This window comes from Vespula pensylvanica, chromosome 20 (genome assembly GCF_014466175.1).
Source record: "Vespula pensylvanica isolate Volc-1 chromosome 20, ASM1446617v1, whole genome shotgun sequence".
Taxonomy (NCBI): domain Eukaryota; kingdom Metazoa; phylum Arthropoda; class Insecta; order Hymenoptera; family Vespidae; genus Vespula; species Vespula pensylvanica.
This window is the reverse complement of record NC_057704.1, coordinates 2,154,260-2,177,788: the sequence shown is the minus strand read 5'-3', so window position 1 is coordinate 2,177,788 and position 23,529 is coordinate 2,154,260. Positions and strand designations below refer to the sequence as shown.

Sequence of the window (23,529 nt, the reverse complement as noted above, 5' to 3'; positions counted from 1 at the left end):
TTTTTTTATTCTGTTCCTTCTCTATGAATATATTTCAGTGCCCCTCGTGCTGAAAGAAAAATTTGCGTTGAATTCAAATTACGTATTCGTAACCTTATTTGGATAAAAGACGAATAAGGAAAAAAAAAAGGAAACAAAAAAAGGGTTGTTATGGAAAGAGGGGTAGGTTAATGTTCGCTTTAATTATCACCAACCTTCTTTTTTATCCTAGTCTAAAGTCCTATTATCCATGCGTAAAGTGCATGGATACCTAAGCACGTACGCATGTACATATACATATACATACATATACATATATATATATATATATATATGTACAGAGTGTTTCATTTAATATTTACATAACTCATCCTTTATTTATAACAATAAAAAAATTTTTTTCTTACGCACCTGACTCGAATGATTTCGAAAGACACAAGAAAACATTTTTCTTTCTCATATATTGTACACAAGTATCATTTTTCTCATGGATGATATTAAAAAAGGGCAAAATCAAGACGAACACACACACACACACACACACACACACACACACATATATATATTAAAAAGAAAAAAAAAACAAATAAAATTATAAAAAGAATTTCTTTCTTGCGATAGATTCTTCAGCTTATACTATACGTAGTACGTTAAAAAGTAGAAAAAGAAATAAGGAAAGAAAAAAAATTGTTCATTGCGATTATGAAAATAATTATGAGTTGTAATCATTTAGATGACCTGTTTTAAACGATACACCCTGTATATAAATACGTGTATCTGCATATATATATATATATATATATATATATATATCATTTTATATTCCTCTGTCCATACGTAGCATATGTACATATGTACCTACCTTACGACGAAGTAGATGATGATGATGATGATGATGATGATGCAGCGCGTGCCTCTTAATTTATGCAATTCGTGCGTGATTCCTGGTAGTTTCGTTCTCTCTTCTCGGGGCCAATCGCGTTATACGAGCTGTATGTACCGTCGGAAGCATAACTCCGCGACTAAAACGATTTTCTATTGCAGCGCATAAAATGCGTTACGTTATACAGACCTTATCTCGATTTATATATGCATATTACTATACGTATATATATAAATATATATATTTTTATGTATGTATGTAGGTATGTATGCAGATATATATATATATATATGTATGTACGTATAAACATATTTGGATTCTACGATAAGTCCGACAATGATAAAAATCATTGATAATATTCTATCGTTAATCATTTGTTAAAAATGATGAATGATGGTAATGTCGAATAAAAGTAATAATATTTAATATCTATATCTTTCTTACACGATATATAAGAGTAAGGATTAATTTAATTCGTATCTTTTAATATCTTGGTATATTAGGTTATAAAGGATATAAATGTAATATAAATTAAATGTCTACCATTGAATTATAAATATCTATTTTGATTAATTCATACGAGATATCAGATAAATGGAATATAATTAATAAGTCAGTTATCCGATATAACCACACTTATGATATCTTAATATTCTATTTCTAACACTTTAAGATGATATAATAATATATATACATACATATATACATACATACATACATGCATACATACATACATATATATATATATCTTGATATATACACATACAAATATATATATAGAAAGTAAATCGAATTTAATTTTACGAGTTTTCACGGTCTGCGCGTCACCGTCGTCTTATATATTAATCTTTAAAGATTGATTTTTCGGATAGAATCGTAAGTTATACATATCCAAGAACAGTAGTCTTAATTGGAAAATTAATTAACCGGACGGGTTAATTACTTCAACAATTTATATACATATACATATATATATATATATATACACACATATATATAAATATCCGTAAAACTTATATATATATATATATATTCGTAGAACGGTGGATACCCTCTCGTTCGATCTTCGAATTCCTCCGAAGAGTAGATCGCAATAACAGAGAAGTCGGCTCTCTCCGGCGAACGACGCGACCGATGACCTCGGGCCCTCCTTGGATAAGCACTATTGCTTATGCAGTCTACGTTAGCTTGCTTGCTTGCTTACTTGCTTGCTCACTTGCTCGCTCGCTCGCTCACTCGCTTACTTGCTTACTTGCTTACTTGCTTGCTTGCTTGCTTGCTTGCTTGCTTGCTTGCTTGCTTGCTTGCTTGCTTGCTTGCTTGCTTGCATCGCTGCACGATCGTTGTTGCCTGTTGTGCTTACCCTTCGTAACGTCTACTTTGTTCTTAACAGATGCGCCACTACCGATAGCTAAAACCGATTCGCTCGTTTAACACCCGTAACGTGCCTAACCGAGAATCGAATAACCTATTCGCGTGTTAGAATAACTTTAGAAACTGAAGGCCAACGTTATAGTCGGATTCTCGCTTGGTCGGAGAGTCGATGAGAAATAAAAAGGGGAAATTAAGAGAGAGAGAGAGAGAGAGAGAGAGAGAGAGAGAGAGAGAGAGAGAGAGAGAGAGAGAGAGAGAGAGAGAGAGAGAAGGAGAGGGAGATATCTGATAGGAGAATCTGAATGATCGTTTCCTTTTTTCACGAAGGATAATTTCATAGTTCGAAGAATTTTTTTAAATCGTTAATATTATATATCAATTATGAACGTGATCGATATAAGATCATACGTCTTACGTTGATTTACTTCGTTTAATATTCGTATATTATATATCTAATCGAGAATCGAATATCCTCGTAATGTGTTGGAATAATTTTTGAAACCGAAGGCTAATGTTATAGTTGGTGCGTTAATAAAATAAAACTAAAAATAGAAATACAGGAAAGGAAGAAAGAAAGAAAGATAGAAGAAAAAAGATTCGTTTGAATCGATACGAAAATTTGTTGAAATGGTTTCCTTCTTCCGTGAATGAATAAAATAATCGACAATTATTTTAATCGTTAATATTATACAGTATAGTTTATTATTCCTAGATCGATATAAGATCGAACACCTTACGCCGATTTCGCTCGTTTAATATCCGCACGCAATACACTTAACCGAGTATCTTACGATCTATTATTCCAATGTTAGAATAACTTTAGAAACTGAAGACCGACTCGTATTCGCTCTGTCGGAGAGTTGATGAAACAAACAAAAAAAAAAAGAAAGAGAACAACAAAAAAACAAAAAATGAGAGAGATAGACAGATTAAAAAGAAGAAATAAATAAATAAAGAAATAAAGAAAAAATAAGAAAGAGAGAGAGAGAGAGAGAGAGAGAGAGAGAGAGAGAGAGAGAGAGAGAGATGGATAGATTAGAAAAAAAAAGAAATTAAAATAAAATAAAATGATTTAATCAAATTGTTTCCTTCGTTTTTTCAAACTTGTTAATAGGAATCTTACATTTGAAAAAAAATCTCTTAATTGTTAATATTATAAATTGGTTGATATTAGATTAAAAATCTTACCGTCTTTCGTCGAGCATGACTCGACATTTACACATTACTACCAACTCTATTATGTGATAATACAATAATATGTTTTTTTTGCTTATTTCTTTTTTTTTCTATTTTTGTTTCTCCTTCTTCTTCTTCAGGATTTTTTTCCTCTCTCTCTCTCTCTCTCTCTCTCTCTCTCTCTCTCTCTCTCTCTCTCTCTCTCTCTCTCTCTCTCTCTCTCTCTTCTTTTTTTATCTTTTTCTCTACGAGTTCTGCTTACACCGTTTAACAATAACGAAATGATATCTGATGAATACATTAATCACTAGTTTGAGAGAGTACTCTTGGCGTTCAATTTAAAACTAATTGCATGGTAAGATACCATGTGAGATATTTAATATCAAATTAATGCAAATTACTTCCAGAATAAGACATCGAACTTAATGTAAAAATTATATTATCTATATGTATATATATAGTGTGTGATAGATAAGAAATCTTTAAGAAGTATTTTAATTCTATTGAACAATCTTATACACTCTCTATTTCTTTTATTCTCTTTCTAAAATATTCTGTTGTAAACCTATATCTTACAACATATACATACATACATATATATGTGTATATATATATATATATATAAAATTATAAATAAAAGACCTACAGCGAACTGACGTTTATCGACTACCAGATCACTTGTCCTTGGAATATATCTACCCGTATGTAAGCTATTTTTGTTTACACCACGTCTCGCATTACACGTAAGTACGTACATATGTACGCACGAAAGTGTAGGTAACGATATTTCTTCACTTTCTTTTTCCTTTTCTTCTTTTTCTTTCTCCTTTTTCTTGACGAAAAGAGTAGCAGCAGCAGCAGCAACAGCCGAAGCATCCAAGACGGCTCGTTACGTCCTTTGGCAAGAGCCAGCTGCGAGAAATTCGTTAATTCCGGTATCTCCTGAAGGTGCGGAGTGTAGAAAGAGAAGTAAAGAGAAAAAAAAAAGAAAAAAGAAAATAGAACGAGAGAAAACCAGAAAAAGAGAGAGAGAGAGAGAGAGAGAGAGAGAGAGAGAGAGAGAGAGAGAGAGAAAGAGAAAAAGAAAGAGAAAGAGATAACGAGAAAGAAAGAGAGAGAGAGAGAGAGAGAGAGAGAGAGAGATAGAAAACGAAGAACGAATGAGAGAGAGAAAGAGATGGAAGAAGGATCCAAAGAGTTAAGATGGGCGTGTGCTAAGTCACTGTGAATGAAATAAATAAAAAGAAAAGTTTTGGTGCGCGCGAGCACAAGCACGCGCTCGGTGTAACACGAGGGCGTTCGATTGTGTGTGGGTGGATCAACGACGACGATTCGCATTTTACACGAGCTATACGGTATCACCCATAAAGTTAGTAATTTATTACTGAGATCGATCTATGTGTGTGTAGTGTGTATATATATATATGTGTGTGTATGTGTGTGTGTACATATAATCCTGCTTTGTTCACGAGCTATCGACCCGAGAGATTTCGTATAAGCCCACCAAACATCGAATTGGTCATACATGCATACATGCATATGTATATATACATACATACATATATGTATATATAGATAGATAGATACATACGTAGTTAAAAGAGACCATCTCGAATCTTTCTAGGTGGTCCTCCTATGTCGAATGTTACCCTTAAAAGAAATAAAAAGATAAAAAGGAAAATGAAATGAAACGAAACGGAACGATTATCGTAAAAATTATTGTCAATGTTTGTAATATCGTAAAAGTTGTTGATTTAGTAATAACAGTTTCATAAGTAATCTGTAGGTGTGTGTGTGTGTTTGTTGTGTACGCAACACGTATGTATCTGTTTATTTGCGAATTATTTTTCCTTTTATTTTTTTCTTTTTAATTTTTTTTTTTATTTCTCAAAATACGCACACAGGTACGTACAAACCATTACATTGGTGACAACGATACGACGTCGTTCTTATTTATTTTTATTATTTTTTATTTTCGAAGTAAATGGAGGTAACAACAATTTTCAAGGAATTATTTATACTTGTGATATCACAGTTTTTCTTCTTGCGAAATTATATTTCAACGAACGTACGTATGTATATAGGTATGATAGGTATGATACGTTTGTCAATTATAAGGGGATGATGGTATAAACGTCAATTTGATTTTTATCTTAAAACTAAACGAAGACGATTGATTATTTCTTAATATCATTATTTTTATGGAGTTAATTAATTGTTTGTATCTATTGTATGATTATTATATCTATAATTGTTTATATATCAATAATTGTTTATAAGTTTCTGTTATGAATAATAATAATTATTATTATTAATCAAAATTTATGATCAGTAATTAATCGTTGATCATTCATAGAAGAAAATTTTGCAAGTCATAGAAAATTATTTTCGGTGAACGATAAAAGTCAGCGAGCGTCATATTAAAACATATATTTACATAATATCTATTTATCTACAAATTATTCTCTCCGTTTCGAACATAGGAAAATCGTTAATTATATCATCGTTATGATTGATCCTATCGTTTAATCTTATCGTTACTAATCACTCAAATGAGAATTGTTCGGTTTAACTGAATAATTCATCATTAAGATATATATATATATATATATATATATATATATATATATATATGTACGTATATATGTATGTATGCATATACATAAATATTCATTATAAGAATATCAATCTATATACATACATACATACATACATACATACATACATACATATTCATCAGAAGAATATATATAAATATACACATATATCCTAGAGAAATCGTGTCTCTCGTATTTATAAAAACATATATCGTTGGCTATAAATAACCTGGTCGATTAGAGAAGGAATGGGGAATACGGGAACGACGGGTGAATTGGGATGGGGTGACATGGGCGGGGTGGAAAGAGTAAGGTACCTAAATACATTGGCGAAACGTCGGCCTCGTTATCGTCGCGTATTCGACTCACAAAAGGGTTTCGAAAGAGTGGACTCGTGCGGTGTGAATCCAACTGGAAAGGGAAAGGTACGCGAATTCGATCCCAAAGGTAAAGGAAGAATGAGAAGTTTGACTATAGATATCGAGTGTTGTCTTGTCCTTATAGAGGCCGAGTATTATAATGGCTTAACCGGTTGTTAGAGGCCACTCGCGACACATTATTTCGCTCAGAGCGCTGGTGTTTTAGAGATAACAGAACCACCAATGGGGATATTCCTCTACGTCGTTTTCGTTTAGACGGGACGACGCCGCCGCCGCCATCACCACCACCACCATCACCATCACCATCACTACCACCATTACTACCACTATCATCATCACCACCATCACCACAACCACCACCATCACCGTCACCAACACTACTACTGTCATTGCTGCCATCGTCATCGGCGGCAACGACGTTGCGGTAAATAAAAGAAAATTACAAGGAAACGGTAGACAGAGAAAGAGATAAAGACAGAATCAATTTTATTCGTGTCTAGATATGTGTGTGTGTGTTGAAGTTATCGTAGCTAAATTTTTGTTTAATTATTTAAATTTACAGCTTATTCCAGTTTGTGGGACACTGTATATGTGTGTATATATATATATATATATATATATATATATATATATGGTATCATATAATACAAATATTACTATATACTATAAATATATATTATAATAACATTACAATTTCATTACATACTACTTACATATTACAAACTGCGTTATAAATTAAAACATAACGAAATAATAAAAGTAAAGGCTCAATAAATATTTCAAATAAATCCTAACATATAATAGAGATAGAGATAGAGAAAGAAATCGAAAGAAAGAGAAATATAGAGAGATAAAACGAGAGTGAGAGTGAGAGTGAGAGCGAGAGTGAGAGTGACAGAGAAATATGTTGTACGATTTCCAAGCAGTTGCATTATTAATTTCTAAAAAAAGAAAGTAAAAGAAAAAGACAAAAACAAAAAGAGAAGAAACCTACAAAAAACTGAAATAGATAATATAATGCGAAATAAGAAAAACGTAGAACGTTACTCTCATTACTGATATTTGACTTCAAAGACAAGAAAAAACCAAAAAAAAAAAATAGAAAAAGAGAGAGAAAAAGAGAGAGAGAGAGAGAGAGAGAGAGAGAGAGAGAGAGAAATAGATAGAAAGAGAAAAAGAGAGAGAAAGAGATTAGTTAGAATCTTTCGTGTGGCGACAGATATGAGAATAAACCAAAGGACTCCTCGCAGAGATCTCCTCGTAAAGCTTCGTATCGAATGGCCAGTAGAAATCGTAAAGAGTTTCTCTCTCTCTCTCTTTCTCTTCACCCCTCCCATCACTATCGTTCCTTCTCTTTCTGTCTCTCTCTCTCTCTCTCTCTCTCTCTCTCTCTCTCTCTCTCTGTCTCTCTCTTTCTTTTACTCTCTTTCTCTTTCTCAGTCCGGTAGCATAAGATTAAATATAACTTTTTATTGTGTATAAGAACGCCGGGAGATCGTAAAGCAAATGCAAAATACGTGAAGGAGGAGGAGGAGGAGGAGGAGAAGGAGGTGAAGGAGAATATGAAGAAGAAAAAGATGAAGGAGAAAAAAGAGGAAGAAGGAGGTGAAGTAAATGAAGGAGGTGAAGGAGGAGATGATAAAGAAGAAAAAGAAGAAAGTGAAAGAGGTAATGGAGGTGAAGTAAGGGAAAAAGGAGGTGAAGGAGTCGAAGGAAGAAAAGAAGAAAGAGATGAAGGAAGGTAAGAGGAAAAAGAAGGAAATGAAGGAAAAGAAAATGGAGGTGAAGTAAGAAAAGAAGAAAGTGAAAAATATGAAGAAAAAAAAATTGGCGCTGAAGGAGGTGAAGTAGAAGAAGATTACAAGAAAAAAAGGGAATAAAGGAGATGATTGAAGTGAAGTAAAAAAAAAAAAAAAAATAAAGTAGAAGAAGGAGGAGGAAGTTAAGGAAAAGATGAAGGAGGTAATGGTTATAAAGAAGGTCGGGAAAAAAGCGTTTAATGAATATCAACCGGAGATTGTGTTGATACAGAAACACGATGATTTTATATTGAACGATCTTCAGGAACGTTTACGAAGAACGACGTTTTCAATTACGTAGTCGTAAAGAAATATTTTCAAGCTATGAAAATATAATAAGATTTAGCAGATTTAGCAGAATTTCGCGAGGAAATTTATACTTGTTACAAATTTTATCTTAACGAGTTTTTTTTTTTCTTTTTTTTTTTTTTTTGGTCGATTAGGAAAAATATTGTAAGCTCTCCAAGAGAATGTAATTATCCGTAAGTCAGAATATCGAAGTCGATCGATCGATTTCTCTCGTTCGTAAATTGATAATGAGAATTAAATTGTCGTACTTTGTATTTTTCCTATCGTTAATTTATTATTTACTAACGAATGAAAAGTTAGTATTTAGATATGTGACTTTTTCATTGGTCGATATAAAACAAAATATTCAATGTTTTCTAGTTTATTGATCGTGTTTATTTAATCCCGATGCAAATTTTAATCAGCTGACGTGATGAAAAATTATTGTTAATAAAACGATAATGTTTATGCGTATGTATAAACTTCGAGGAAATACATCGTCGTACATTTCTCAAATCGGTTTACGTTCATTAAAATTGGTTTCTTCGTGCTTTTTTTTTTTTTCTTTTCTTTTCTTTTTTTTTTTTTTCAAATAATCAGTCGAAATTATCACGACTTCTTTAAAATCTCTTTAAAAAGTGTATATTTGAAACGAAAGAAATAAAAATAAAAATAAAAAATAAAAAGAGATTACAAATAGTAAAAAAAAAAAAAAATAATAAAAACATAAATAAAATGAAATAATAATAATAGATATCGATAAAAGCAAAAGATGAAAAAAGATTACTATATATAAGAATAGAAGCTAACGGGATTTGCAATAGTGTTACATTCGTATTACGATACTAGTGTACTCGATATAACTGCCGTTATTGTTGCCGTTAGAAAAATGATAGTGAACGTAACAGGTTATGACACTGATCTGTCAATATAAACATAACAGTAAATAATTCGAAAATGTCTACTCGTCTATCAATTTTCATTTTCTTATTATGGAAAACATGTATCTATCGTCTATCTTTCGCATTTTACAAAAGTTCCTCGATTTTACTTCGTCGAACGAATTCTACAAAAAAAAAAAAAAAAAAAAGAAAGAAAGAAAAAGAAAAAGAAAAGAAAAAAAAAAAAGAAAAGGAATCAAGATTTCAACTTTTCTACGACAAACTTTTGAACGACTTAGTTTTTAGCGAACACTTTTAGTAGACATTTATCATTTTCTTGACGACACAATTTCTGACCGACATTTTTCCGATGGTCACTTTTCGATGGGATATTTTTAGACGAACATTTTTTACGTTTTCTTTGCCGAACATTTTTATCTTTTGTTCTTATATCTCTCGTTTTATATTTTTCATAATTTTTGAATCTTTGAATAAATAAGAACGACATATATATATATATATATATATATATATATATCGTATGTACATCATAGAGACAAGATAGTTGTAACTATACGTTGCATCTGTCTCTAACTCTCACGCGTTAGATTTTAAAGGGAGCACGAGCCTGGTATGTGGTACAATACGCACAAAGAATTTCGAACGACGATCGAGCTTGCCATTAGGGGGATAGAAAATAATCGTGCGTGAGCGCACTTGTTCGTAAGAGAAAGAGAAAGAGAAAGAAATAGAGAAAGAGAAAGAGAAAGAAAAATAGAGAGAAAGAGAAAGAGAGTTCTTGTCCATTGGTAAGAAATAGTCATGGAGTAATTAACCAGCGTTGTCACGAGTACAGTAGAGCTATCGTCTATGCTATGCGTGCCTCGCTAACTGTATTTTTCTTAGCCAACAAGAGAAACGGTTCTACGTAGTACGATCATGATGTCTTAAGTCTTTTCTCTAACAACAAGAGTCGTTCGTAATTAAACGCAATCGCGTACTTGCTCTTCGAAAGTCGAACAAACCTGCTACCCATCTTCCGTCTTCTTCTACACAACCCTTTTGCAAGAAAAAAAAAAAAAGGAAGAAGAAGAAAAAAAATAAAATCATTCGAGATAAACGAGAGGACACGTAAGGTTAGCTTATAGAAGATTGTAAAACGAAGAACGTGCTTGTCACTCTTTTCTTACTCACCTAACTCTTACGTCCCAACTCATCTCACCTCACCTCACCTCAATCCCCCTTTATACTTCTACCCCCTACTCCTACCTACTACTACCCCGGTAGTTGTCAATGAAAACTCGTGAATCTAATGCAGAGATATTAGGCGGGAGTAGTCACAATGAACTACTGCATTATAGTTATTGCCGAGTACCAACTCTCTGATGACAGCAGCATTACCGTGATTGCCAGTTAACATAATGATCGTCGTTCTACTGTCGTCTACCCAATACGTAAAGAGAGATAAAGAGAGAGAGAGAAAGAAAGAGAAATATATATATATAAAGAGAGAGAGAGAGAGAGAGAGAGAGAGAGAAGGATAGAGAAATTTTTCAAACACGGGGGTCAATGACTTTACTCGTAGCTTTTCTACGAACAGTGAAATCCTATTGTTAATTCGAGTAGGCAACACGAATACGAAAGAATCGGTTTTTGAATAGGTCAACGAGAGGATTCGCAAATGGGGAACGAGCTTAGTATAATTGAAAAAGGAGGGATAGGGGAGGGAAGGGGGTGGGGTTAATCTATTTGAATATCTCTTTCTTTCTCACTCTTTATATGTATATTATATACATATATATATATATATATATATATATATATATATATATAAAGGCCGTTTAGAGATCCTATCTCTTGCTATGTGAGGTTGCGGGCCGAGCGGGCATGCATGCGGGTTATTCGTGCTTGAAAATTAGTCGCTGTACTCGATTTTTCGCCTCTCACGGCGCATCGGCCTCGTTTAAAAGTGGCACTTGTGGTCGTCACCAAGAGTAAGAGAGAGAGAGAGGGGGGAGAGAAAGGGAGTAGGCAGCAGCAGCAGCAGCAGCAGCAGCAGCAGCTATCAAAAGATACGAGAGTGGATTTAACTTGTGAAACAAGGTGATTTAAGAATATTCAAAAATTTCGAAATATCTTTCGTATATACATAGAAATATATTAATAGAAAAATTCTTTCGTTTTTTTCAGACATATATGTGTGTGTGTGTGTGTGTGTGTGTGTGTGTGTGTGTGTGTGTGTGTGTGTGTGTGTGTATTTGTAACGAAGTTAGAAATAATTAGATACTATTCATAAAAATAATTACGTTATCGCGTATGCATTTATTATATAGTTTCGTATGATACATATAGGTCATTGTTATTATTGAAAAGAAAACAAAATTATCAGATTAAAAATAAAAATTGATAATTAACGCGTTATCGTACGTACGAAGTTTTACGTATTATAATACAATGCGTTTGTTTGTGTTTAAATAGAAAGGAAAATGAAAAGTTTCGCATTAGTTTCGTCGAAAGGGATGAAGAAAAAAAGATGAAAGAAGAATAATCACGCGTTACAAGTTGGAAATAAGATTACGAAGGGAGAGAGGAAATATTGTATCATTACAATTACTGTTACTATTAAAAACAAAATATATTATCGTATTATAATTAAAACTAATAATACAAAACTCGTATTATTTACATATATACATTAATGTACATATTGCCGATATCGACTATTTATCGATATCATCCTTTGATTTAAGACATTATAGACGTATTATCCATTCATCTACATATACATACATACATATATATATATATACATATATATATATATATATTAATCGAGCGTAGATATAAAAATAAACAAGATGGGCCCGACCTAACGATACATTTCGTCGTAGGCAGTCAGCTTATTATCATATCGGCGTGTTCTCGTCCCCTTCTTCATCTCATAGAAACTTCACCCTCGCGAGACTTTTTTTTCGGAGGTGCTAGCACACGCGTGCGAAAGATAGAAAGAGAGAGAAAGAGAGAAAATGAGAGAGAGAGAGAGAGAGAGAGAGAGAGAGAGAGAGAGAAGGAGAGAGAGAAAGAGAGAGAACTTACAGCCTCCAAAAATATAACGCACGCCGGAATATGAAGGCAGAGGAGAAAAGTAACCAGTGGCGGCAAGGACCTGGCATCTGGTACGGCCAACAAAATATAATAACACCACGTGCGCGCGGCGTTTGCCTTTGCGTTGAGTCCTGCGCTAGCAGAAGGAACGCGTCTTTCTTTTTCTCTTTCTCTCTTTCTCTTTTTCTTCATACAACTTCCCTCTGCTTCTTTCATTTCTTCGTTTTATATATAAATGTGTGTGCATGCGTATGTATGTTATGTATGTTATGTATGTGTTATGCATGGATGCATGCAAGTATATATGTATGAATGGATGCAGTTTAATACTTAGTTACGTAGTTAGGTATGTATGTATGTATGTATGGTTATGTATATGTTGTATGGTGTCTATATGAGGTATATGTATGTGATGGATGTATATGTATATGTGCGTGTAAATGGCACGTGCGTGAAAACACGCGTTCCTTTTTATCTCTGTCTCTCCGTCTCTCTGTTTCTCTGTTTCTCTGTTTCTCTGTCTGTCTGTCTGTGTCTTTCTCTATCTCTTTTTCTCTATGTTTTTCTGCCGTTCATTTTTTAAGACATCGGAGCATCTCTTCCGCTACTTGAATCCGTCCGTCCCTTGGGTTAAAAGGGATTAAAGCTACAAATTTCTTTAGTCGCATATTCTAGACACATACTAAACAAGTATGTGTGTGTGTATAAATAAATATATATATATATATATATATACAATTTTTCTATTTAAAATATTCGAGTTATATACTTAAGTGATTATTTATCGTTATTGATAGTACATCAATAATATAAAGTGTGAATATATTCTTAGTGGATATCCTTTATAAATAAAAAAGTTAAAACTATGAAGTTTCTTTCTTCTTTTTCTTTCTTTTTCTTTTTTTATCTTTTTTTATCATCACCTTCTGGTTTTATATTATAATAAAACGTAGAAAGAATAAATAGAAGACGGAAAAAGATAGGCATAGACATAGAGAGACTGAAACAGAGAGAGAGAGAGAGAGAGAGAGAGAGAGAGAGAGAGAGTGAGAGAGAAAGAGAGAGATAGAGAAACAGAAAAAGAAAAATAAAAAGAGAGAGAAAGAGAGAAAGAGAGAGGGAGAGAGAGAAGAAGGCGGAAGAGATTCTCAAAGGCTTACGAAGACGAAACTGACGAATCGAAGAAGGTGGTAGCGGTTAAGAAAACGACTCTGTGGTCTATTCTCGAATCCTCGTGCACACATACACGCATTCACATACCTATACACATACACACGTACATACATATACGTACACATATACGTAGCACTTACGTCTTTCCTCTCGTAAGCTCCTATCCACGATATTTCAAGCAATCTCTCTCTCTCTCTCTCTCTCTCTCTCTCTCTCTCTCTCTCTCTCTCTCTCTCGATTTCTCTTTCCTTTTTCTTTCTTCATTTTCTTTCTTTTTCTCTTTTTTCTTCTCCTTCTTTCCTCTACGGGGCGTCGTCGGTTTCTTTCGAAACGAGCAAAGGACACGATCGGTGATCGTCACGCGCCATTCTCATTCCAACCAGAATTTAAGATACTTTTTCTTTTTTTCAATCTTAAACTTACACGACAGTTCTAACAAATCTCGTAGACTCGTCTTACTTACTTATTTACTTACTTACTTACTTACTTACTTATTTACTTACTTATTTACACGCACATATACGTACACACGTGGCATTCGTTTAAGCGTCGGAATTACTTACAGACACGCACACGCACTTATTTATGCGTCTAAATTACTTACAGACATGAACACGCACACGTACTTATTTAAACGTGTCTAAATTACTTGTATACATGCATACCCACGTATTCACACGTACAGACACACACGTATGCATATATGCACACGCGTGTGCACGTATGCGTATAGAACGAAGATGATAGTTCACGGTACTCACGTCGCAAATCTGCCGAAAACGTGTGTTTCGCTTCACAATATTTACGGAAGAACGTTGTTCTCCATTATTCTTTGAAATAATCACCTTTGGATAACTATTCACGAGGGCTAGTACCAAGAGAAAAAAATAATAATCTCCCAAAGAGAAATATTTGCACGGACGAACGATGGGCGAGTAATCGAATGGTGAAGAATGAGAGAGGGAGGAGGTGGGATGTGCCAGACGCACGCGTTCTTCTTTTAAGCTCGTTCCTTCTTGTTTTTTTCATTTTCTTTTTTGTCATTTTCCTTTTTTTTTTTTTTATTTCGATCCTGTCTTACATCTTATTACTTATTACTTATTATATATATCTATTATAAAAATCGATCTTTATTAATTCGAAAAAAAGAAATATATATATATATATATATATATATATATATATCAATTTAACGCATGAGAAATTTTGAATAAGAAAAGAAAAATAAAAAAATACAAGTGATAAAAAAAGGAAAAATAATCTAAGTAAGAAATATATCGTGGAATACATATATGAGAAGATTTCAATCTAAATTAATATAAGATTAAAAAGAGACAGAGAAAGATATATATATATATATGTATATATATATAATGTATTTAATATCATACATATACAATGTTTATATACGTATACAATGTATCCAATATCGTTTATCTTCTTGATCATTGGTCACGCTCGATCGGAAACTCTACTTTCACATGATCGACGATTCATCGATCTTTCCCAACTCCTCTCACAGCCGTGATCGTCTAGTGGTTAGGACCCTACGTTGTGGCCGTAGTAACCCAGGTTCGAATCCTGGTCACGGCAAAATGCTATAACACTCTGCTAGAGAGCGTGTTGTGTTGCCTTTGCTCTAATAATTTCTCTTTCGAGCGAAAGACATTATTATTCATTGTCTAAAATTCGCTCGTTAAGAGATATATAAAAAGCAATTGTGCGACGGTGTTTTTAGTGGAGGTTTATTTTTTTCTCTTTGTTTTTTTTTTTCTATTTTCTAGTTTTTTAATATTACTATTATTAGGGTTTATTATCAATTCGTCGCCCTCCCACAATTTTTTTTACGCACGATTCCCTTTTCGTTTTCTTTGTTTCTTTTTTTTTTTTCTTTTTCTTTTTCTTTTTCTTTTTTTTCCCTTTTCTTTCTCTCTTTTTCTATATCTACATCTACTTCTATCTATATCGTTTTTCTAAAATAATTGCAAGATTGAAAAACAATCGATCAACTTCCCACTTAAGAAAATTGCTTGAGAATTTCTCTATTAATCACGAAAAAGAATATTGAAAATTACACGGAATGAAATATCATTTATATATATATATATATATATATATATATATATATATATATAAAGGAAAAAGAAAAAGAAAAAAAGCAAGAAGAAAGAAAAATCAATTAACAACGTCCCTCGTTAATACGTACGTTCGCCTTTGTTGTTTCATTTTATACCTATAAAAAAAAAAAAAAAAAGAAAAGAAAAAGGAAAATGAAAGAAAGAAAAGAAGAAAAAAGTCAACGAATTTTTTTGAGTTTCTCCTTCTTCTTTCTCTCTCTTTCTCTCTCTCTCTCTCTCTCTCTCTCTCTCTATTTCTTTTTTTTTTCTTTTCTCAATTATTCTCAAGACGTTTTATCTCAATTAAGATTATCGCGACATTGAAAGTTCGAATATTAGTTAAACCGAACAGGATCGTTCTCCATACCGTATTTCACGGTTATAATCATTTCGTTATAGTTAAAAGCGATAACAGATAAGAAATATGTAAGTAATTGAGCGTGGAGGGAGTTAATGCGTTCGTTTTCGCACGTTTCGACGACGTTCGAGCAATGGCTCGATCACGAATTCAAAGAACGCGTATTGCTTGGCGCCGGTCCATCGCTTTGATTGCGTTGGCCTGTAACTAACACGGTTATTATCTCCTCGAAGCCCGTTTTCGATCCTATCGAAGGGAAAGTCGAGAAGCCGTTTCTCCTTTCAGTCCGCAACTTATTTTTTCAGAAGAGTCTTTCATTATTCCTTTCTTTTGTCTTTTTCTCTTTTTTCTTTTTTTCTTCTTTTGTTTTTACTTATTTATTATTATTTTTTTTTTGTGTCTTCTTTTCGTTTCGTTCAAAACGTCGCGTACAATAAGGTCGTACATGATGGGTTCAGGTTGATTGTAAATTAACGCCCGACTGAATATCCCTTCCTTTCTCTTCTCTTCATCGCTCTAACCCTTTACTCCCCTACTTGTTAAAAACGATAGCGAAATAATGCGTTAAGAGACGTTGGTACTGTGATTTCACGTGTGAAATATTTCGAGTTAATTTTAAACTGATCTCACGTGGCCTAGTTGATTAAGTTGAAACGAATTTACATTGGGAGTAAAAGGAAAAAAGAAACAAAAAGTAAAGAAAAGGAAGAAAAAGGAAACAAGAAAAATTAGTGAAAAAAGATTAAACAAAATTTATAATGGTCGAATAATCGATTATGTTCTTTAGTCATTGATTAAAACTTTCAATATTAATTTATTGGCCATAATAAACCAATGACATCGGTACTGTCGCAAACAAATAATGTAATTTTTCTTTGTTTTTTATTTTTTTAATTTATATCAAACACTATTACGCAAACGTAATATAACATAATAGCAAACGAAAATGTTAAAACGATCTACGTAAAATTATCATCATCATCATCATCATCATCATCATCATCATCATCATCATCATCATCATCATCATCATCATCATCATCATGATCATCATCATCCTCATCATATTCATATTCATATTCATAATGGTTGTCGTTCAGACCATAAAATCTCAGTCTCGGTATGTTTTTCTTAAAAAAGATACAAAATGGTTGAACATGGTGTACCAAAAGCGATTCGATTCGAGGGCGGATTTATTAGCTCGCGTGCCTTAAACCGGTGTTGCTTGTTAAGCCATCCTTCTTAACCGTGCACGCGGAAAACAAGCGTGTATAACCCTCTCATCCCTTCCCTCATCTTCTCATTCCCTCTCTCCTCTCCTCGCATCTTTCTGTATAGCTTTATCATCGACTATAAATTTTGGTAGCCGGTGCATTGAGCTTACGGAGAGAGCGTGAACGCAAAACCGTTCTAATTGGTAATAATTTACGAAGTCGCTGCTGCAACCGTTGTTCGTCGCTTTATTGCGAACGTACTCGCGCCATCTTTCAATGCTCGTCGATAACGCGATATCTATAACGAGATGGAACGAAATGGAGATAAGCGATCGCACGTAACTACCAATGTACATAACTCGACTTTCGAGAGAATGTTATAATTTTATTTAATCGATTCATTTTATCCTACGGATTTTCGTTCCATACTTCGGATTAACCAATATCGTGCTAAATGCATGATTGTGCATCGTGAGCCGAACGTAATCGTCGATTTTTTTTTTTTTTTATTTGCTTTTTTTCTTCTTTTTTTCTTCTTTCCTTCTTATTCCTTTTATTCTTTTCTCTTCCTTTTTCTGTTCTGTTGTTTTCATTTTTGTAACACTGAGCATACGAAGGACGATTTTTTTGTTTCTTCTCTTTTTTTTTTTTTTTTCTTTCTAAATGAATGCAAATTATAACGTATTTTATCGAACGCATGTTGCAAGTATGTATTTATATATTTGCAAAATGCATTGTGAATTTCATTTTCGTTGCGATATCTTCGAAAATGTTATCTCGAAAATAGAAGCGTATTGTAAAATTAAATTAGAAATGAAATTCGAGGAAGTAAAGGAAAGGGTTTAGAAAATACAGGAAATGGAAGCGTATTGTAAAATTAAATTAGAAGTGAATTTCAAAGAGGAAAAGGGATGGAGTTTAGAAAATACAGGAAATAGAAAGGTATTGTTAAATTAAATTAGAAATGAAATTCAAAGTAGAGATCGACGGTGTTTAGAAAATACAAGAAATAGAAAGGTATTGTAAAATTAAATCGGAAATTAAATTCCAAATAGAAAGCGACGGAGTTTAGAAAATACGAGGAAATAAAAAGGGTATTGTAAAATTAAATTGGGAATAAAATTCGCAATCAAAAGGAGACGAAGTTTGTAAAGCCCACGTTGTGCATTAAAATTCAGAATTAACGTGGAGTAACATAAGCAGTTCGAGTACGTAATTAAAATAAATATCGAGTATAGATTATCGAGGTTGATAAACCGTTGAAATAAAGATAAAAGAAAATAAAAAAATAAAAATAAAAATAAAAAAAAAGAAAGAACGAAAGAAAGAAAGAGAAAAAGACCCAAGGCCAAGATTGGAGTATGTTGACGTGTTCTTGAGACAAAGGAAAAAAAAAGAGAGAGAAAGAAAGAAAGAAAGAAAGAAAGAAAAAATGAAAGAAGGGTGAGCGTAGAAATATTCGTCGCATTTATTCGCTGATTGCATACATTCAGAATATTTCTCGACGTTAAATTTGCGAGGTTTTGGCCAAGGCTGTGTAACGAGGAAGCATCTCGTTGGGAGATGAAATCATTGTATGAAAAGAAGAAAGAGAGAAAGAGAAATAGAGAGAAAGACATATATATATATATATATATATATATATGTTTAGAGAAAGAGAGAGAGAGATAGAAAGAGAAACAGATATATAAAGAGATATAGAGAGTGTAAGAGAATGAATAGAAAGAGAGAGAAATACGAGAAATACGAGAAATACGAGACGTTCGTACGTTCTGTCATGTCGTGTAAGATCATTTCGTCGATTTGTTTCAACGTTAAGAAACGACCAAGTAAGTAAAGTACTTACACACTCTCCTCACATTCTTGATAAGATAAAAAACGTTATTCCTCCCTACTCGTTCCTTTCATTTTTACGAGAAACAAAAAAAAAAAAAAAGAAAGAGAAGAAAGAAAAAGATTTTTTTATTTTTTGTGTTATGGGGGATGATTGACAGTGGGTGAGAAAAGGAGAATAAAATAGTTAAAGAAAAATGTTCGATTTTCGAAAGAAGATCGATTATGTTGAAAAACATACGAATTAAATATTATCGTTTTAATATCGCGTTTAGAAACCGCGTTTAGTTTTAAACGTTCGTGATCGATTAAACGGTGATTAACGGCCCGTTAAGTTGTGTCCCTTACGGTTTGCCATAACCCACCATAAAGAGATAAAAGAGAGAGATAGAGAGATAGAGAGAGAAAGAGAGAAAGATAGAGAAGGAAAGAGAGAGATAGTTAGCCAGTCAGTCAGTCGATCTACTCGGAATAATTTATCTCACGTACGCCGATACACAACATCCGGATAGAGGTTACGTCGATGGTTTACAAGCCGCACGATCGTATTTATGAGACGATCAATTTTTAACTGCCCCTTTCTCCCTCCCCTTCCTCCCTGTTTTCTCTGTCCCTCTTATACGCCCTGTCCTCTCTTCATTGCCCTGCTACCTCAACCACCTTCCCACCTCCTCGTCACCAATTTAATCAGAAAGGACATTCTCTTAATTGGATAGTGTCGGTAGGTGGGATAGTTAGTTTATCACAATTATTTTAATCGTCTCGCTGTTGTCTGGTAAATGTTTTTTTGCCCCCCTTTTTTTTCTGTCTTTTTTTCCGTTCTGTTTTTTTTTCTTTTCTTTTTCTTCTTCTTCTTCTTCTTCTTCTTCTTCTTCTTCTTCTTTTATTCCCTTTCTTTTTTTCTTTTTGTTTATCTTATATTTCGACGGAAAGATAAAAAGAAGAAGACAGAGAAAGATAATAGAAAAAGAACGATAAAGTTGAATATCCAAAATCCAATTTGTTATCGCGTATGAGAAAAGAGAATAATTATACGATCTGGAACTTGTATTATAATTTATAGTTCGTATGTAATAATTTGCAGACATATATATATATGTATGTATGTATGTATGTATGTATGTATGTATGTATGTATGTATGTATGTATGTATGTATGTATGTATAAAATTTCGGATAAAACGAGAAAACAAAAAGTTGGAAAGGGACGAGATTAATTAAAGAAGGAGAGAAGAAAAAAAGAGGAAAAAACGAAGAAACCTCCCGATATAAAAAAAAAAAAAAAACTTTACTTTCACTTTACAAATAGATTTGGTTCAAATAAATGACATTGCGCGATATCCCGACGCTTCGATTAATCGTTATCTAATCGAACAATTAGTATGTCAAGAGAAAGAAAAAAACAGAAAAAAGAAAAAGAAAATCGCACTACTGACACAACGGAAGAAACGATGAACAGGAAGAAAAGGAGGAGGAGGAGGAGGAGGAGGAGGAGGAGGAGGAGGAGGAGGAGGAGGAGGAGGAGGAGGAGGAGGAGGAGGAGGAGGAGGAGGAGGGGAGTAAGTAGAAAGAAAAATTAAAGAGAAAAAAAAGGATAGAAAAAAGAAAGAGAAAGAAAGGAAAAAAAAAGAAAATAGAAAAGAAAAAAAAAACGGGAAACGTGCGAAGAGTTTGCGATCTAAACTTACGTGTAGGTAGAGGATCGAGAGTCGAGAGGAAGGATAATACGCGTTATCCCCTTCTTTTCTTCCCCTTCCCCGTCTACCTATCTCTCTCCCTCCCTTCCTCACCCTTCCTCACCCTTCCTCACCCTTCCTCCCTCCATCTTTACCTCCTGGCTTCGCTCCTTTATTCGCTCGTTATATGGTCTAGGAGTTAGACGTCACGCACCACCCGCCGGAGAATCTGGAAGAACCGGATGCGTGCACGGCGATGGTGCGTAAAAGATTCATTTCTTCCTTCGAGGCGGCACTCCTTCGTTCCTGCCTAACGTCCAGAGAGAATATCCTCGTGAGAGCTTTTTTTTCTTCTCTCCCAAGGGATCACGAGAAAGGATTTCTCTTCTTCTTCTTCTACTACTACTACTACTACTACTACTACTACTACTACTACTACTACTACTACAACTATTACTATTACTACGACTACTACTATTACTATTACTATTATTACTACTGCTGCTACTGCTACTGTTGCTGTTGCTGTTACTACTATTATTTCTTCATTTTTTTTCTTCTTCTATTACTATCTTTTCTTCTTCTTCTTCTTCTTCTTCTTCTATTACTATCTCTTCTTCTACTACTACTACTACTACTACTACTACTACTATTACTTCTTCTTCTGTTAATATTTCTTCTTCTTCTTCTTCTTCTTCTTCTACTACTACTACTACTACTACTACTACTACTACTACTACTACTACTACTACTACTACTACTACACTACTACTATTACTAGTATTACTATTACTTCTTCTTCTTCTTCTTTTCATCCTCATCATTTTCTTCTTCTTTTTCTTCTATTTCTTCTATTTTTTCATCTTCTTCATCTTCATCTTCATCTTCGTCTTCATCTTCGTTTTCGTCTTCGTCCTCGTCTCGTCCTGGATTCTTATCGATTTAAATCGAACGGACAATTTCTTAAGACTGGAGGGAGTAGGATGCCGAAGGAGAAAGGTTTAGTATAAAGAAACGTCCAAAGGGAAAACTATTAACCTGTCTAAAGTTTTTTTTCTTTTTCTTCTTTCTTCCTTTCTTTCTTTCTCTATATAATATATTCGCTTTTAATGCCAGAGGTGGGATACCAGAAAGAGTTTAGGAATATTTGAGGTTTGAAAAATTTACTAATTCGCGGTTAAATCTTTTCTTTTCTCTATTCTCTTTTTTTCCTGCGGCATATATTTATGGCAGCGAATGGATGGTAAATAAGATTTTCTTTCTTTTATAATAGAGAGATATTAGTTGTAATTATAAATTTTATTTTGTTTTGTTATATATTTCTTTTTAATGTCTATCATCGATGGGACGATAGAGAGATTAGAGATATTTCAGGTTTAAGAAATTTATTCTACATTTTATTTTATTTTTTTTGTAATGTGCCGCAGAAAAGAAATGTTACGTATATATATATATATTTTTTTTTTTTTACGTAATATATGTATATATATTTTTTTTGTTTTATAGCATTTTCGTTTTTAATGTCGAGAAGATATCAAAGAGTTCAGGGATTTTTGATGTTTAAAAAATTTAGTGATATGTTATATGCGTCAGCGAATGAGTATTAAAAAATAAATCTTTTTCTTCTTTTTTTTTTTATAAAAAATATTAATTGCATTATAATTTTTAATTACTCGTATTATTTTTTGTTTTTGTAATATACTCACTTTCTATATCAATGATATAGCTTAGAGACGTTTCGTGTTTAAGAAATTTGTTAATTCGTGTTATGATTTTATTTTTTATAAACGTGACAATAAATTAATATTCAGAAGAAAAAATTTGTTTTTCCTTAGAGATGTTAATCGTATTATTTTTTTTTTTTCTTTTTATGTGAAATATTAATCGTACTGTGATTGTTTATTATTATCCCACTTTATTATTATTTTGTATTACTTGTTCGTATTATTATTTTTTATCATTATTACTTTTGTTCCCTTTATATAATATTTCACTTTTAACCAACGATCAATGGTGTACCAGCCAATTTAAGAATATTGAAAATTTTTCTTTTAATAATATGTGACAGCGAACGGACAGTAAAAAAATTTTTTTCTTTTTCCCCATTGAAGAAAATTATAACATTGTAACGTTATAACATTGTATGAGTATATATTTATAATATAAAATAAGATTATTTATCGGAAATAATTAACAGGTTCGATAATATCAACATTCCAACGTAATGAAGCGAACAGGACAGTTTCAAGAGGGGAAAAAAGATTTAATAAAGGAGCGTTCAAGGAAAAACTATTAACTCGTCAAAGAATTCTTTTTTTTTTTTTCTTCATCTGCAATATATTCACTTTTAACGTTAATGAAATACCAAAGAGTTTAGGGATATTTGATGTTTACAAAGTTTACTACTTCGCGTTTCGATTTTGTTTATAATACGATAATAGTAGCGAATGCATGTAAGAACATTTTTTTTTTTTGTTCTTTCTCTTTTTTTTATAGGAAATATTAATTGTAACAGTATAACATTGTGAGGAGATAATTGGGTGTAATAAAGGGTAATTATAATATAAAATAGGAATATTCATTGGGATAATTAACAGGTTTGATAATATCGACGTTCCAACGCAATGAAGCGTACGCTGCGTAAAATCCGTTCTACTTTATTTTCTCTCTATCTTTCTCTTTTTTTCTTTTTTTTT

General features: G+C 32.8%; 1 protein-coding gene and 1 non-coding gene across 2 annotated transcripts in view; both read left to right on the top strand.

Moving 5' to 3' along the window:
- Window positions 1-23,529, top strand: part of LOC122635907 — a 116,722-nt gene that overhangs the window by 51,960 nt on the left and 41,233 nt on the right. The gene's annotated exons all lie outside the window — the stretch shown is intronic.
- Trnah-gug lies at window positions 15,157-15,228 on the top strand. The gene has a single exon. It is a non-coding gene; the product is annotated as a tRNA-His (tRNA).